This window comes from Carassius gibelio, chromosome A12, assembly GCF_023724105.1.
Source record: "Carassius gibelio isolate Cgi1373 ecotype wild population from Czech Republic chromosome A12, carGib1.2-hapl.c, whole genome shotgun sequence".
Lineage (NCBI taxonomy): Eukaryota > Metazoa > Chordata > Actinopteri > Cypriniformes > Cyprinidae > Carassius > Carassius gibelio.
This window is the reverse complement of record NC_068382.1, coordinates 9,712,320-9,728,674: the sequence shown is the minus strand read 5'-3', so window position 1 is coordinate 9,728,674 and position 16,355 is coordinate 9,712,320. Positions and strand designations below refer to the sequence as shown.

Sequence of the window (16,355 nt, the reverse complement as noted above, 5' to 3'; positions counted from 1 at the left end):
CCTGTGATGCAAAGCTGAATTTTCAACATCATTCCTCCAGCTTCAGTGTCACATGTAACATCAGTCGATCACATGATCATTTAGAAATCATTCTAATATTCTGATTTATTATGAGTGTTGGAAACAGTTCTGCTGTCTAATATACTTGATCAATAAAAGGTTAAAAAGTACTGCATTTATAAAAATAAAATAATAATATAAATATTATAATAAAAATTCTAATAATATATATTCTAATAATACATTTTCTTTACTATCACTTTTTATCAATTTAACACATCCTTGCTGAATAAAAGTATTGATTTTATTTAAAAAGAAGAAAGAAAAAAAATTACTGACCCCAAATTACTGACAAGTAGTGTATATTGTTATTACAAAATATTTAGATTTTAAAAACATAGCTTCTTTTATTTATATATATATATATATAATTTGTTGTGAGGCGCAACAAAATATATATATATATTTTTAGATATTTCTGAGGTTTTCATCAGATGTGACATGAATGTATTTTCTTTAGGGCTGCACGTTTTCAAGTTTTTCATTAACCGTTAACCGAGGCCCTTAGCGGTTAATACTCGGTTAACCATAGTGTGCGCCAGGGTTTCCGTTGTCCGGTAATTGCCGGACATTGGCCGAAAAAAAAAAATGAAATGTCCGACAAAATTTAATCTCTCCGGTCAAATTGTCCTATTAAAACTGCCTAATAATCCCGCCCCCTAACACAATCTGAATTTGAGAATAAGCCTAAAATGTATAAAGCAAATATACACCGACCTTTGGCTGTGTTATAAAGGAACAGGCTCTAGTAATAGTTATGTAACTTTCCGTGTTTAGGCGAAGGTAACAAGCGGGCTCCGCGGCCGCCTCGCTAAGGCTTTGACTATGTTTGACAGGTACAATATTTGAAAATCGATAATTATTTATTTATTTATTTTAATTACATTTATATCTGAATTTGTCAACCTATAGACTTTCAAATATCAAAATGTCATTAATTCATATGTATTTGTGTACAAAATGACATATAAACATATTTTCCTATTATATTTTGACTGTAAACGCTTCCAACGATACGTCGGTTCTATTTCTAGCATGCACGCATTGAGCTGCGCGTCTCACGCAGGCAGTCGGCAAGCTCTAACCTGTTAACATGGGAGCCGAATTAAAAACAGACACGCCACGCATCAAGTGTGTCGCCGGCCTAATGATGCCCGGGTGTTGGCTGTTGAGATTACAACAACGATGTTGTACCTGAAGTATATCTAAGCAATGTATTGCAATACTTGCATTTTGCCCCGTCACTCTCAATCTTAAAGTGCTCCAACGCTGTACTTTTCTTTGCCCGCTTCATATTAGAAAAATGACTTCTTCTTGTGGACATTACAAATGTCTGGGAGCGCTCTGGCGCTCTAGTGGTGCAAAAATGTATTACAACTAAATTCAATGCACGCCATTGACGTCACTTAACCGAGCAAAATGTTTCACTCGGTTATGCAATTTTTAACGGTTAATCGGTTAACCATGGACACCCCTAATTTTCTTCGACCAAAATATATGAAGGACAAAATACAATTTAAAATCATTTGTTAACTTTTTTTATTTTTAATTTATATATATATATATATATATATATATATATATATATATATATATATATATATATATATATATATATATATATAGAAAAAGAAAATATACTTACTATATAAATATAACTTTATTAACTATCTTTTGAAACATATTTTAGTAAACGTTTTTTGGGGGCATTTTTTTTTTTTTGTACACTTAGAGAATTATTAGTATTTTATTTTATTATTTTTTTTATTTTTTTTTTGCATTTAAAGAACCTTACGCACACAGAAAAATAACAATCTTATGACATTACTCATATTGTGAATATAAAGATTTCAGTCATATCACCCATCCCAGCAAAGCTTATCATTCAGTAAATTGCAATTAATTAAATGTGGAACTGGGTAAAATAACCACTTTTTAATTTGATTTATTTTACAAAAATTATTTTTGTATTTTTAATAAAGTAATGGATATAACCAAAAAAAAAAAAACAACTTATTTTCTTCCAGTCATAGCAGTATTCTGGCTCATTTGCATAAATTTGAGCTCAGCTTTGTGACTATGCCAGTCTGTCACTGAAAACACAAATATTTCAAATTTCTTTTAATTATGATTTTTTTGTGTGTGTGTGTGAGATTTGGGGTTTCCTGTTTTGCACATTCACAATAGGCACAAATATTGAGTAAGGACACCATGTTTTGGTTTAGCACATTGGTGAAATTTACTTTTTATCTAGGATTTTGACCAAATGGATTTGTGTATATGACAAGAAGTTAAATAAAACCTGTCAACTTGGGTTTAAGACAACAAAAGCTCATGATACACATGATTTGAGCAGCGAGGAGGGCCTGTTAGTTTCCTGCAGGTTTGTGGGTCCAGCTGAAAGCCAGGTCTCATCAGCATCTGCAGTCCAGAGACGGACTCCAAGCCAAACAGAGCAAAGAGGGATAGTCATTGATCCGGGCGCTCAAAGGGAGAACAGACATCCCCAACAACTGCTAGACCTCCCTACCTGCCTCGCTGCGGTAACGGAGAAGAGTTTATTTGTGGTATATGGAGACGTGTGTCTGAACTCTGTGCTTTAGTCCACATTAGCTTATTTGCTTATTCATCTGGGCGCCCCCAGGAAAACGTTCTTGCACCTTACTGGATCTAGTTTCAGCAGTCGGGTTGCTTTGGGCCTAATGTTAGAGCGTGCATGCATGCACGTGTACAAAATATGTATTTAGTCTAGACATAGAAAGAAATTGCACTTGACACTGACCTGCAAGAGCGTGCATCTGTGTATGTACTGCTTCTGTCCATATGTGTGATTGACAGATGACACACATGTGTTTTTGTACTTGCATTACACATGTTTTCACAGACTGCATTGTCAAGAAGCCTTCACTGTACACTGGAGGGGATATTAATCTAACTGCAGGGTGCCTTTCGTCCTTCCAGAGTGAATCGTGTGTCATATTAAATATTAAACCTTTTCATTTAACTCAATTTGTTGAGACAAACACTCGATCCAGATGTGTAGATGCATGTTAGTCCACTCCACTCTCAGAAGATAATGGTACAGCTGATGTCCCTGTGGCTGGACGTTACTACTTCATACTTTATTTACACTTAAAGGCTGCATATTAGTACTTTAAAGATACATGTTATGTAAATAACATGAAACTTAATTTGGTGTGTCTGTAGAATAGAATTCAGAATTGTTTCGTTGTTTGTTTTGGTTTGGTTTTGTTTAATTGTTTTTTTTTTATGTTTCATGTTATACTGTTTTGTGTTGTTTTGTTGAATGTTTTGTTTCTTGTTTTTTTATTTTCTTTTTATATTTTGTTTAGTTGTGTGTGTTGTTTTGTGTTGGTTTGTTTGTTTGACACACTATGTTTAATTTTTATGTTTTGCAATTATTTGTATTTGTATTTTTTTCCTGGTATGTGTTATGCTTTATTTAATTTCACGTGTTGTTGGTTTCATTTCATGTGTTATAAACTTTTTTTAGTCTCTTTTTTCATGTTTTTACTTTCCTGTATTGTTGTTTCATATTTTTTGTTTGATGTTTTGTGTTGTTTTGTTATAATTCGTTCCATGTGTTTTGTGATGTTTTAGTTTTCCTTCTTGTTATTCCTGTTTTGTGACATTTTATGCTTTGTGTTGTGTTTTGGTTTGTTTTGTTTATTGTCATTTAGTTGTATTTGCCCTTAGATGCTAATTAGTTAGTCTTGGGTAGAATCTCTTAAATGGTTAAAACTTTGTGCTAAGTAACGCTGGCCTCAGATCAGTAGCAGTAACATCTATACTATATAACATGATTTATATTATATTATATTATATTATATTATATTATTAGGAACAGAAACATGTCTTCAGTTGAATTTTTTTTTTTTTTTTTTTTTTTTTTGCAGACCACCTTCTTTGTCCTTGTCTAATTTTGTTTGATTCAAGTAATTAAAACGAGGTATTGTGGTGTGTATATGTGGGAATGTGTTTATGTTTTTGGGGTTGGCATAAAAAAAAAGTCAACGTGAGACAATTCATTCCACATTTTTCGTCCTTAAAAAGGCATTCGAGTATAAGGCAATCAATGTTTGTTGATGTGATTCTCCACATATGTGTTAATTCACTTTTGTATGTGTTTTTGCACTTCTCACCCTGTCTGTTTGTTATGGCGGACAGAATGAGCGAACAGTCTTAAACAGGCAGTTGGGAGGCGGAAGACAGACCTTGTGGTCGGGGTTGAATTATTGACACAGTCCTGGCCAGGCCTTACCCTTGTGTCTCCAACAAATCCCTGGGCCTGGAATTCGACCCACTCATTTACATGCATACTGAGAATAGGCTTTATCCCGGTCCAGTAAAACACACACACACACACACACACACACACACACACACGCAGCGTTCCGAGGGGAGAGTTTCATTGGGACTGATCTGTTCTCATGTGGAGCCTCTGGCTTGGGTTTGGAAAAGAAGAGAGTGGGAGCATGTAAAAGATTTGACTCTTTTTAGATCAGATTGCATAATCCTGTGCAACATTCAGTTTTGGCCTTGATTGTGTATCGAAACATTCCACATTTTAGGATTTAGGTTAAAGGTCGATCTCTAGTGGGGCGAACGAGTCCTTCTACACTTGCTGGACATGTTTAGAGGATATCGGTCAGCTAGCAGGATTGATGTTGCCCCAGAAGTACATTTATCTTCCCCTCATATTTCGTATGTGGCCCTTTTATAAGATCTTTGAGCGCAACGCTGCTTTTAATTTGCAGTATCATTAGGCTTTTAAATTAATTGGTTCCTGATTCAAATCTCTTCTGTTTGGAGCCAAATGGAAATAAATAAACACTCTTAATTAACTTTTAATGAAAAGGCTTGAATGCCTCAGCCCCACTCTGCATAATATCAGAAACATCATGGCACCAGATTTTTATCATTTGAAAATTGGATTAAAAGAGGACTGGATAGTAAAAGTAATTATGGCCTTTTTGCTTAATTTTACACACATTTCTGGGAAAAACAGACTTATAATATGTTGATATTTGTCTGTGCTGTGTGTAAGTAAGAGAAAGTTTGCACATGCAATATTTTTAGTGGCCTTGCCAAAAAAAAAAAGATGAGTAAATTTGTATGCAACATATATATTTATAAATCCCTAAACTATTTGAAAACATGTTTAATTAAATCTACTTAAATATGACTTTATGTCAGGCTGACTAGCAGTTATGTATTTGTGTGTGTGTGTGTGTGTGTGTGTGTCTGTGCGCATGTGCATTTGGAAAACATATGCGGTTGGCCTGCAAGGTCTGTTCCCAGAAGCAAGAGATAATTCCCCTGTGACTGATGTTTCCAGATGTGTGGAATGGTTACTAATTGTAAAAGACTCCCACAGAGCTGTTTCTTACCCCCACCTCCTTCACTTTCCATGCAAGCCTCTAACATTAAAACCCGATCTGGGATAAACTCTTGCTAACGCTCCGCACTCAAGATCTCGCCATGTGGACGAACTGGCGCACGTGTGCAGTGGGATAGGGTTCGCTTTGCCAATTACATGATCTTTGAAATGTTTTTTTACCAAGCTGAGAGGATCGCCAAGAGAGGCTTGATCTGTTCCAAAACCTAGTGAGGCATCATAGATGCACTCCCAATGCGAGATCTGTTTCAAAAGGTCGGAAACTTATTTATGCTGCTTGCTAAGATACTGTCTTTTGGCGAAATTTGAAGGCGCTTACTGCCAAGCTGCTAGTGTAAGCAAAAACTAAGAAGAGATATTTGCAACCCCAACTTATTGGAAAAATGTGTCTCTATTCATTTTTTTTTGCAAAACATACCTATACATAAAATTCATTGCAGTTTCAAACTGAAATGATCACCAATGGCAGTCAAACACCAACAACTTTTGTTCCTTTTCACACAAATTATGTTTACAAGGGCAGATCATTGATTAATAAAGGCTGATTTTGCACAATGTTCTGAGTTTAATATACTTGTTCCATAGTTTATTATTTGCAAACTAATTTTACATTTTGATGTTTTCATTACATAAGCAGCTCTGTTTGTTTGGTTTTTCCGACGTAGTAAACTTGCTCGATTGCGCACCCGGTACAGCATTGCTCTAGTGATGTGAAACGCTCACGTTCACGATAAAATGACATAGTTGCTTCAGCAAATGTGTTTTAATCTCATGTTTGGTTTTGTTAACACTATTGGATAGGTTTAGACTTGGGTTTAGTGTAGGTGGTACTTCATTTTCAAACACGATTAACTTTTTAGATCCATCCACCAGACATTTAATTTCCGAACTGCCACAATATGAACAACAACCAACGTAACATCATTTGGGGTATAATTTATTTTAAACAATCTCTACAGATAGTTCTTCTGGCCTGGAAACATTAGCTCAGACAGACGACTTCCTCCTCATTAGAATGCTGTCTGGCACACGATTGTTTCTGTGATTGCATGCTTCCTACCTGTCACCTTAAATAGCAGCAGCTCCCATATGACAGTTGAGGTAATGAAGATTTCTACGAGACATGAGCTAAACAGATACTGTAGCATATAAAGACTGTTGTGTTTTCCATGTGCTGCTGGGGGGAATTAATACAGTGAGTTACAACAAAGACAGAACCAGTGAATAGCTAACTAACAGTACTTTGAGTAGCATGATGGTAATTCAGCTGCTTTCATAAAACTGTTGCTTCTGCAGTAAAGCTACTTTTTATTATTTGATTCATCGGATTCATTAATCATAAATTCAGACTAATATTTTATATGCATTGATTCAATAGAATGATTTACGATTAGCTTTTGAAGCATTTATGGTGTCTTTTTTGTAGTGTTACAAGAATGCGTATAGAAACCTATTGCTAAAAAACATACATTTTACATTTCTATGTAAAGTACGTTTTCTAGATTTAATTTAGAGTAAATTGTGTGCACTGGTTATATTTAGTGTATCTAATGAGATCTTTGTTCATGTGCCTGTTAATTGCAGCTCTGCTAAATAAAAATGACAGGTTTTAATGTTCAGTTTCTTGCACAGACTGATCGTTTCGCTTCATAAGACCTCAATATATATATATATATATTTTTTTCCTTTACGAAGGAATTGAGATAGATATTGGTGCAAGAATTAAGTTTCTTATCATTCATCTAAACAGTTAAAAGGTTGATTCTGTACAAAATGTGCAAAATAGTATAACAGCGCACCCCCCCCAAAGCAGTCTTAGCTATACAATACGCATTACTCTTTCTAGTGCTAACACCCCTCTCCCCTCAATGCTTTTTTGAAGTTTCCCCAGGCCTCCAGAGCGTTACGTGCCTACAGCTCCTCGGGACAGTTAACAGGCTGGCATCCCTGCCTCCTGCCAGCTCGATCTGTGTTGGCAGCATCTGTCCACAGCTCCTACAGTAATGGCCTGCTGGGCTGGAAGCTTGATTTAAAGCCAACGGGTCTGCCTTTAATCACAGAGCACAAGACCAACACAATGCTCTCAATGCTTGCTTTCCTGCGCTCTGGGATCTAGTCTGGTGCAGTGCCATCAGGATATATCACTATATACCCTATCTTTTAATGCTGTCTTGGGTTGGTTTCTCCTACTGTATGGCATGTATAAAAAATGTAGTTAATTTCCATTTGTATGAGATCTCGCTGTAGCAGACGGCATTAGCACACGCTCTTTCTTGATTGATCCCAATCAATTCATTATGTGATTCCAGTGAACCACAAACTTCTTGGGCTTTAACAATGTTCTCAATATTCTCGAGCTTCATCACGCGATGTTTTTAAAGGGTCAGGAAACAAGTTCAATACATGTTACACAAAATAAGTTATACATTTTCCACATTTTTTTCTTTTTTGTAATCAACATCGAGTAAACATCACATGTATGTGATGTGGAAGTATTTTATTTACACTAGATTTCAAGATATATGTCAGCAGGTTTTCTGTGTTAATAACGAGATGGGCTCTTTTTCAGCCTTTCAGGAGCCCTGGATGCAAATGAATTTATGATGTGCAATTGTATAATATAAAATAATATAATATAATTTGATCTAAAATTATTATATTATATTATATTATATTATATTATATTATATTATATTATATTATATTATATTATATTATTAATGAGATTGGATCTTTTTGTAACCGTTTAGGATTCAAATTAACTTGTGAAATGCATATTTATAATATAAAAATAATATAATTTAAAATCTTTAGACATTTTTTGTAGTTTTTTTTTTTTTTTGCCTAAAATAATTTTGTTAGTAGTATACAGTATATTATAAATTATTAATTAGATGGGCACTTTATAGACTTTCAGGAGCACTGGATGCAAATTAATTTTTATTATGCAATTTTAAAATCTGAAATAATACAATTTAATAATTCTATAAAGTGAATTTGTGATATGCCATTATATAATGTAAATAAATATAATTTAAAAATATTATATTATATTATATTATATTATATTATATTATATTATATTATAAAAATGTATTAATCACTTAGATATTTTAAATAATGTTTTCATAGAAGGATATGCATGGACGCATACAAATGCGATAGCTGGTTCTTGCTGTTGCTGTGGTCCACATTATATTGGTTGGTTATTGGTATAAAGCTTGTAAATTTTTTTAGTGTAATCTTTATTAAATTCACTTAACACACCCTCATATCCCAACACCCTGTTGTCCTACACATCGCTATCCCAAGATGCAGCCCACTTAAGAATGTCAGTTTGTGGAAGAGCATTTTAATAAAGTTGATAAATGGAAACTGATGAAACACACACACACACACAGCCTCATCAGAGTTACATCAGCTCACGTACATCAGCACTGCATCATATCAGACAAACATTATTAAAGAGGACAGTGAGGAAATGAGCTTTCAGTGAGATGATGTTTGACTGGCTGTTTTGGGAGTCTTAGAGGGTATGATTTTAAAGATTTTATATATCTATTTATTTATTTTTTTTATATTTGTGCTGAATTATTGTAAACTCTAAATTATATGGATATGTAAGAATATTTTAGGGTCATTCAGATGGTGTGATAGCAATGCTATCTATATATTATATATATTTATATATGTTCTTTTCTATTATTATTTTTATTTTATTTATTTATTTTTTTCAAGTTGTAAATTGAAAGATTAATGGAGTACATTTTACAAGAAAATATATTTCCGTTTTTTTTTTACTTCAAAATGTCACTTTTAATAAAACATTTTCAACTGTGTAAATCTTTAACCAGATTTGAATGTATCCATGTAGACCAGGCTGGACATAATGTGGAAAAGGGGTTCAAATATAAATGATACATTCTAAAACAACAACAATTGCTTTTCAACGCCGAAGTTAAAGTCACGAATTTAAAATAAAAACAGACTAAATATTTACTAGTAAGTGGTCGGAGGAACAAACATTCATCATCTGAACAATAATTATATTACGCTTGCAAAGGAATCATCATATTTGGGGGTTCTTGACATCAAAAGCCAAGTCCTTGATTCATGTTTTTAAAATGTTACTTGCTATAGTTTTCCATAGTTAGACCGTCATCAGGAAGGTTTCATTCTTCAAAGACCTGCAGTTGGGCGAGCAGTTTGCTAATGTGTGCCAGTTTTACTTCACATGGTTTTTTCTTGAAAAAGAGAATTCCAATTTAATTTTTTTTTTTTTTTTTTAAGAATTCATCGGATTTTGTTAATCATCTCCCATTTACCTTGACTATCAGAAGGCATCTGAGACTCCAGAAGGCTCAGCCAGGCCTCCAAATCATGTCCATTGTCTTTTTAATCATCTCATTCTCTTAAAAAAACATTATTTTCCCCCTCTGATAACCACTTTTGCCGTTTCCCCTCATGAGTCATAGGTGAGTCATTTGTTTCCAGGAATAATGTCCATTCTTACAAAAGATAGTTACTGTAAAATTACTGTAATTTATCAACGAGGCATTAAACACCATCTGCCAGTGGGGCGTGAAGGTGAATCGGCTAAACGTAGCACTTATGTGAATGTGGACAGAGATGATTATGCTGCCAATAACTGGTTATTCTGAGCGTTTAGTGATGAAGCATTTATACATGAACGTGATTACTGGGTGTAGTATGAGAATGATTTTAATGATCATAAGATATCACTTTGTTTATACATCTGACACATCACAAGATGTTCTGGTTATCTGCATGTTTGCAAGTGTGATGTTGCTGCAGTTTAATAATAAAAGAAAACTGTTAAAACTGTTAATATTGAGCAACTTGCATTTCAAGCCAAACTTGGCCAGTTTTGTTTGTGATATTTGTGAAATATCACATTTGTGAAAATTATTCTGAAAGAAGCCAGAGCACACGGATCGCGGCCACAAGGGGGCACTTTCTAGGAGCCGACACTTCAGCGAGCGCTGGGGCTGCGATTAACTCAGGAACAAGAACCCATCCTGGGCTTGACTGGGGATCAGGTACTGGAGAATTGGAAGCCCCCTCAGGACTGGACGAGGACACCAAGGACGAAGGATGGTTGGATGGGACCAGCAGAGACGTCGGAGAGAGGACAGGGGGCAGTTCATCCTAACCAGTTCATGGCTACTGGCTCCGTGACGTTCCTAAGCTCTGTCGCTCTGTATTGCGATGGCTTGTCAGTCGCGGCGGGCTCGAGCACGCGCTCTGCACATCGGGGAGATGGTGGGCTGGACTCTGGGTCCGGAGTGGACCTGGCGAGATCCTCCATTGGGCAAAAAAAGTGAGAGGTGACACGTTTCTCACCAGAGTCCACTCCACGGATGCGGCGATTTCCTCCCGAGGACCATCTTAAGACGACGGCACTCTGCACGCAGTTTTGATGCTTGCATTATAGAATGCGCAGAGCTCGTTGTCCGGGTAGGTGGTGAGATGGGCAAGCAACAGGAACTGCCTTGTATGGTCCTCGATGGAACATCCTTCCTGTTCAAACAGGAGGAGGGGGATCAGGGCGAAGGACAGGATCCATAAACATGGAGTCGATAATAATCAAGAGAGAGAGTCTTTAATTAATCCAACACAGGGGTATATCCGACATGGAACACAGGAAGAAAACACACGTACAACCTTGTAACTGGTAGACCCGACACGACTGAACTGAAAGACTGTGGTATTTAAAGACAGGATAATGAAGAACTAATCAATTAATCAAACACAGGAGACAGAAACTGGGTCGCATAGAACATGGGGAAGTGGAAACACAGCATAATGAGTCCAGGGGTGTGAAAGCATCCTTTCGGAATAAAAGTAAATAATAATTAAAAATTTAATTAAATGTATGTATTTAGCAGACGCTTTTATCCAAAGCGACTTACAGTGCATTCCGGCTAACAATTTTTACTTATCCTGTGTTCCCGGGGAATCGAGCCCCCAACCTTGATAACGCAATGCTCTACCACTTGAGCTACAGGAACACCAAAAATATTATACATATATATTTTTTTCGAATAAATGAATCGATACATAAATCTTAATGTCCCCAAACTTATGAATGGTAGCGTATATAACATACCAAATAGGCAGGATACGAGAGCGTCCTCTGTTTGGAGCGATTAGAGGAGTTGATAGAGTGCGATTAGATAGAGATGTCACAGGGAGTGGAGGGCTGGTTCTGCTTGGCTTCAGAATCACACTGGATCTGTTATTTGTTTTTCCATCTGTTCGGAATAAAAGAGGGAGGCTCTGTTGATGTCAGACTCGGACGGAGAAAGATTGGACGGCTTTGGAGCATTGTTGGGGTGAGACATGACCCTTTTCGTATCAGAGTAGTAGTAGTAGTAGTAGTAGTAGTAGTAGTAGTAGTAGTAGTAAGATTAAAGGCAAGGTAGGTGATTTGGTTCAAACAAGTTTTTTTGTTTTGTTGAAAGTCTCTTCACATCTCTAAACCATGCATTTATATGTATTTATGTCATATTTGGAAGGTGTAGGTCCATAAATGTTCATCCAATCATATTTCTCAGTCCGTGTTATTACTGTAACATTATGTGCTCTCTACAGTAACATTTTCTCACCGATGAAGAAGACTTGAGGTCACCTGACAGCGTTGGTGCTGTCTCTCATCGTGTCGCTGGTTAGCCTCAGTTCTTGTGTTTCAGAGGAGGTGTGGCTTTGGAGAGTGATTTGCAGGGAGGGTGGGATCTTATGCTTTGCTATTGCTAGCCTCTCTGAAATCACCTACCCTACATTTAATTGGGTTTATAAGGTTCATCAAAAAGCAGTATGGCTGATATGATGACTTTTAAAGGATAGTACACTTTCAAATTAAATGTTGGTGTGTTTTAGCTTTAGTAGTAGTTCCCATTTTGATATTTTTAGGTCAAACTGTTCTTGTCTGTGACTCATACAATGGAGGTCTATGGTCACCACCTCAAAGAGCATGCACAGAGAAGTCCAAATTAAACAGTTCCCCATCGTAAGTACACATTGATGGTCTAAGACATGAAACGAGCGGGTTGTGTGAGAAAACGAACAGTATTTATATCGTTCTTACCTCTTATACACAACCATGTTGAAGTGATCTGAGGGCGTGCATGCTTGCTATTGTCGTGTAACGTTTGCGCACGCTCTGGCTTAATCTGCGCAAGCGCAGAAAGCGCCGGAAGTGATCTCTCACATAAAATGATATGTGCAGTGCAAACAAAACCGAAATGTCTTTTACAGACATTTCACTTGATGATTCAATGCTACAATTCTGACTGGACCTCTTCTGTTTTGTTTCAGATGCATCATCAGCCCAAATCCGATGGGACGCTACAGGATGCTGTCATCTGTTCAGATGGAGTGACATTTGTCTGGAAAAAAATCACATTCCTGCATCAAATAAACTCTCTGACATAAACACATACACCGGGTCTCACAGAATGCTCTGGATGGCATTATCGAGGATCTGTACAGTAAATAAAAGCTGTATAGATTTACAGAGCCTGGATTTATCACTCAAGCGCTCTTGATCTCACTCAGCACAGGAGAGCAGATGATCCAGGACTATAAAGTCCATCCAACCGTGAACCCAAGGGAAAGAATGCAGCATCTTCTGAGCTGTCTGACATTTACAGCCCTGATCCCTACATCGCTCCACCAACCTGTGCACTTTATTTCTACCTTAATTTCTACAAGGATTTTGTTCTGTACTGGTCTGGATCACTGTACTGGTTACTGAATACTTAACAAATATGAATTCCAAGTGAGTTGCATAGAAATTGCATTTTCATTCATCCCGTCTATGTTTACCATCAATTTTGGTGTTCTGTTTTAGTCTGAAATGCATGACTTTACTGAAATAAAGTCGACAGCTACTTCTGGTTCATTCAGACGTTAACAAATCAATGAATTGACCGTTCGCCAGATGTTTGATTGACAGGCGATCTGGCCAATCATAACACAGAATCTGCCATTCTGTCCAACAAACAAACCAGCCGAGAGTAGAGTAAAGACGGTGGACTTGAACTTAACAAATGGTGTACTAACGTCTTTCCATGGTTGAAATCAAGATCCCTTCTAATTTTCATTCGTTTATTTTGTGATGTAGGCGAAACAGCGATCTGTCACCACACATTAAAGGAGCCACAAACTATATTTATTGATTGAATTACTTACAAAAAGACAAAATTTGAATGCTGAGATTTTGTTTCATACTAAGGGTGTAACGGTACAATTATTCATCCCAAACGGTCATGGTACGGATGTCACGGTTTGGTTAACGCAGTCAGACGAGGAATACAGTCAGCCATAGGTAAACAATTCAGAAGGAGGTGCGTGCGGTAATCAAACCCAGAATTACACACAAACTGCATTACAGTCATTTTCAAAAAATTTAAAATGTATGTACATTTTATGAAGTCTGTGAGAAGAAAATACTGCACCAGGCCGATCAAGCTCATTGTTCGCGATGCTCAAAATATAGGAAGACAAATATGTGGGAGTTTGTATGATATATCTGTCCGTCTTCAGAAATGTTTCAATGACACTTTCTTTTCCTCTTACCTCCATATAATGCATATAATGCATATTAAAGTAGTGTTTATAAGTGCAGAAGCTGTAATGCTGCAGTTCCATAAGCGCCACCTGCTGTCAGAGAGTGAAATCGCATTTTCATTCAGTACATCTGCTGTTTTTGTTTTGTGCAGGGGTCTTTTGTAGCATCATTTCTGAATTTTTGAAATTGAAATGAACTCATGGGACACATGGGTGCAAAACTCACAATGGCAAAAGCGTGTTGTTTTTAGTAAAGAGATAAAATGACTTGCTTGACGTCTCACAGTAATAAATTAGAATTAAAAATAAAACTTTGTGTCAAAAAATGTTGCCGTCAAGATTAACAAGTAAAATATGTGCTGTTGTTCTGCCATCTGTCATGCTGTTAATGTTAAACTGTCAGAGCTGGTAGAGATGGAGTGATGAGACTGTCCTGACTGATTGGTGGAGAACCGTATTGGTCCTGATCTGAAGGACCACAGTGTCCACAGTAAAGAAGGAGGTCAGCATGACTCTTCATAGTTCCTCTGATCTTTTCAATAGAGTTTATTTGAAAAGCAAAAGCCAAATTAAAAAGAAAATCTGACAGATCTTAGTGCATGTCTCCATCCTGATGCGCTAATGCCGTCTTTCATCTCTGCGGTCGCTGCCATCTCGCCGGTTACGGTCGCATTGCCATGGTGATGTACAGAAAACGAATGGCTAGCCGTGATGTCATAGTTGGACAGCTTTATTTGCACCCGCAGAGTGGAAGACGAGGACTGTGGGAGAGGAGGATTCTGGCAGGTCAGTAACTCTAGAGGAGGATGCTGCTGTATGCCATTGTTTCTCTATGCTACCTGTGGTCACTGAGCTTTAAAAGGTTACCGTTAGCATGACAAAAGAAGTGCAACTGGAACAAGGCCTTCTCTTATGCGGTTGTTTCAGTGCAGAGCGTGAGAGTCTTGCAGTGTGAAACTCAGCAAGTGAGCCCACGTTTGAGAGACTGTAGAGGATGTGTGGGTGTTTCTTCCACTCTACTTCTAACTCTTTGTCCTGAAATGGTTATGTGTTATACAGTTTTAATGCATTATGACATTTTTCTATAACTGCACATTGCATACAAGGGTGAAAATCTGCACGTTTTAATTAAAATCAACTCCTGGGCATGTAAAGTTCCCATAGCTGAAAAAAAAAAAACACCTGCATCCCATTTCAAATAAGATTGATATCAAGAAACCCAACCGTAGTATTTTTATTTATTTATTCACTTATTTAACCAAGAAGATCCCATTGAGAGACACTATCTCTTCTACCAGGGAGTCCTGGTCGAGCACCGCAACATCACACACAAACACTTAATGCTTAATGATTACTGCATTCACATTTTAATCTGATTTTAATCCATTTGAACACAAGACAGGACAGAAATTGTGCACTGTTTTGCGTTCCGCGCACATGTCTGAAGCATGATCCCAGTGTAGGTTCCCAGATGTTTTTTGTCTTAAGTGAACGTAAACAGATGAGAAAGAAAATGCACGTGTAGCAGTTTTTGTTGTTGTAGTTGTTTTCTTTTCTTTTTTAGATCCATGTGTGTTTGGTGTTAAATCGACAGCAGCCTAAGAAACACATGCTGCCTGTCGTTAATGTTAATCAAAGAACAAAAGAAAACCATCTACTGATCTCTATTGAATATATTTTAACTTTTATGCAGATTAATCTATATTTTATTTATGAAAAGAAAACTATGTAGTGTTTTTAAACGTTTGTTCAGTACCTGAAATGTATTCAGTTGTATTTATGCTAATGCTTATTGATTTGTTTATTCCTATTTTATTACTGAACCTTTACTTTTCTTTAACAATTTAATGCTTGAAATATGTTAGTCTAATAGTTTTTTTGCTGTTGTATAATTTTTTTAAACCATAAGTGTTCTGTAGGCTGCTGATTTTTGCTCATGTTGCAACGGAATGCTTAGTAAATATGTTTGACATTTAAACGTTTGACTTTTTCTTTTACTTTATTGGAATCAAAACTATTAAACGATAAGCAGAATCAGAATCGATAAAATTCAAATGAAACCCAACTAGAGATGTGCGATTTGCCGATTTTTGATCGTGGGTGATTCAAATGTCCGAAAAATCTGCTTTTGAAGAAAGGTAACACTTTATTTTAAGGACCAATTCTGGCTATCAATTACGTGCTTATTAGCATGCATATTACTAGCATATTGGCTATTTATTACTACTTAAAAAGCACATATTAATGCCTTATTCTGCATGACTGTATTTTAGATCCCTTAATC

The 16,355-nt window shown here is 36.4% G+C and overlaps 1 long non-coding RNA gene across 1 annotated transcript in view; it reads left to right on the top strand.

Moving 5' to 3' along the window:
• The window catches only part of LOC128025746 (uncharacterized), a 59,322-nt gene extending 45,915 nt beyond the window's left edge, over positions 1–13,407 (top strand). Inside the window, exon 2 of the long non-coding RNA XR_008186212.1 lies at positions 12,818–13,407. This is a non-coding gene — a long non-coding RNA (uncharacterized LOC128025746). The remainder of the gene's footprint in view (positions 1–12,817) is intronic.
• Positions 13,408–16,355: the final 2,948 nt, after the last annotated feature.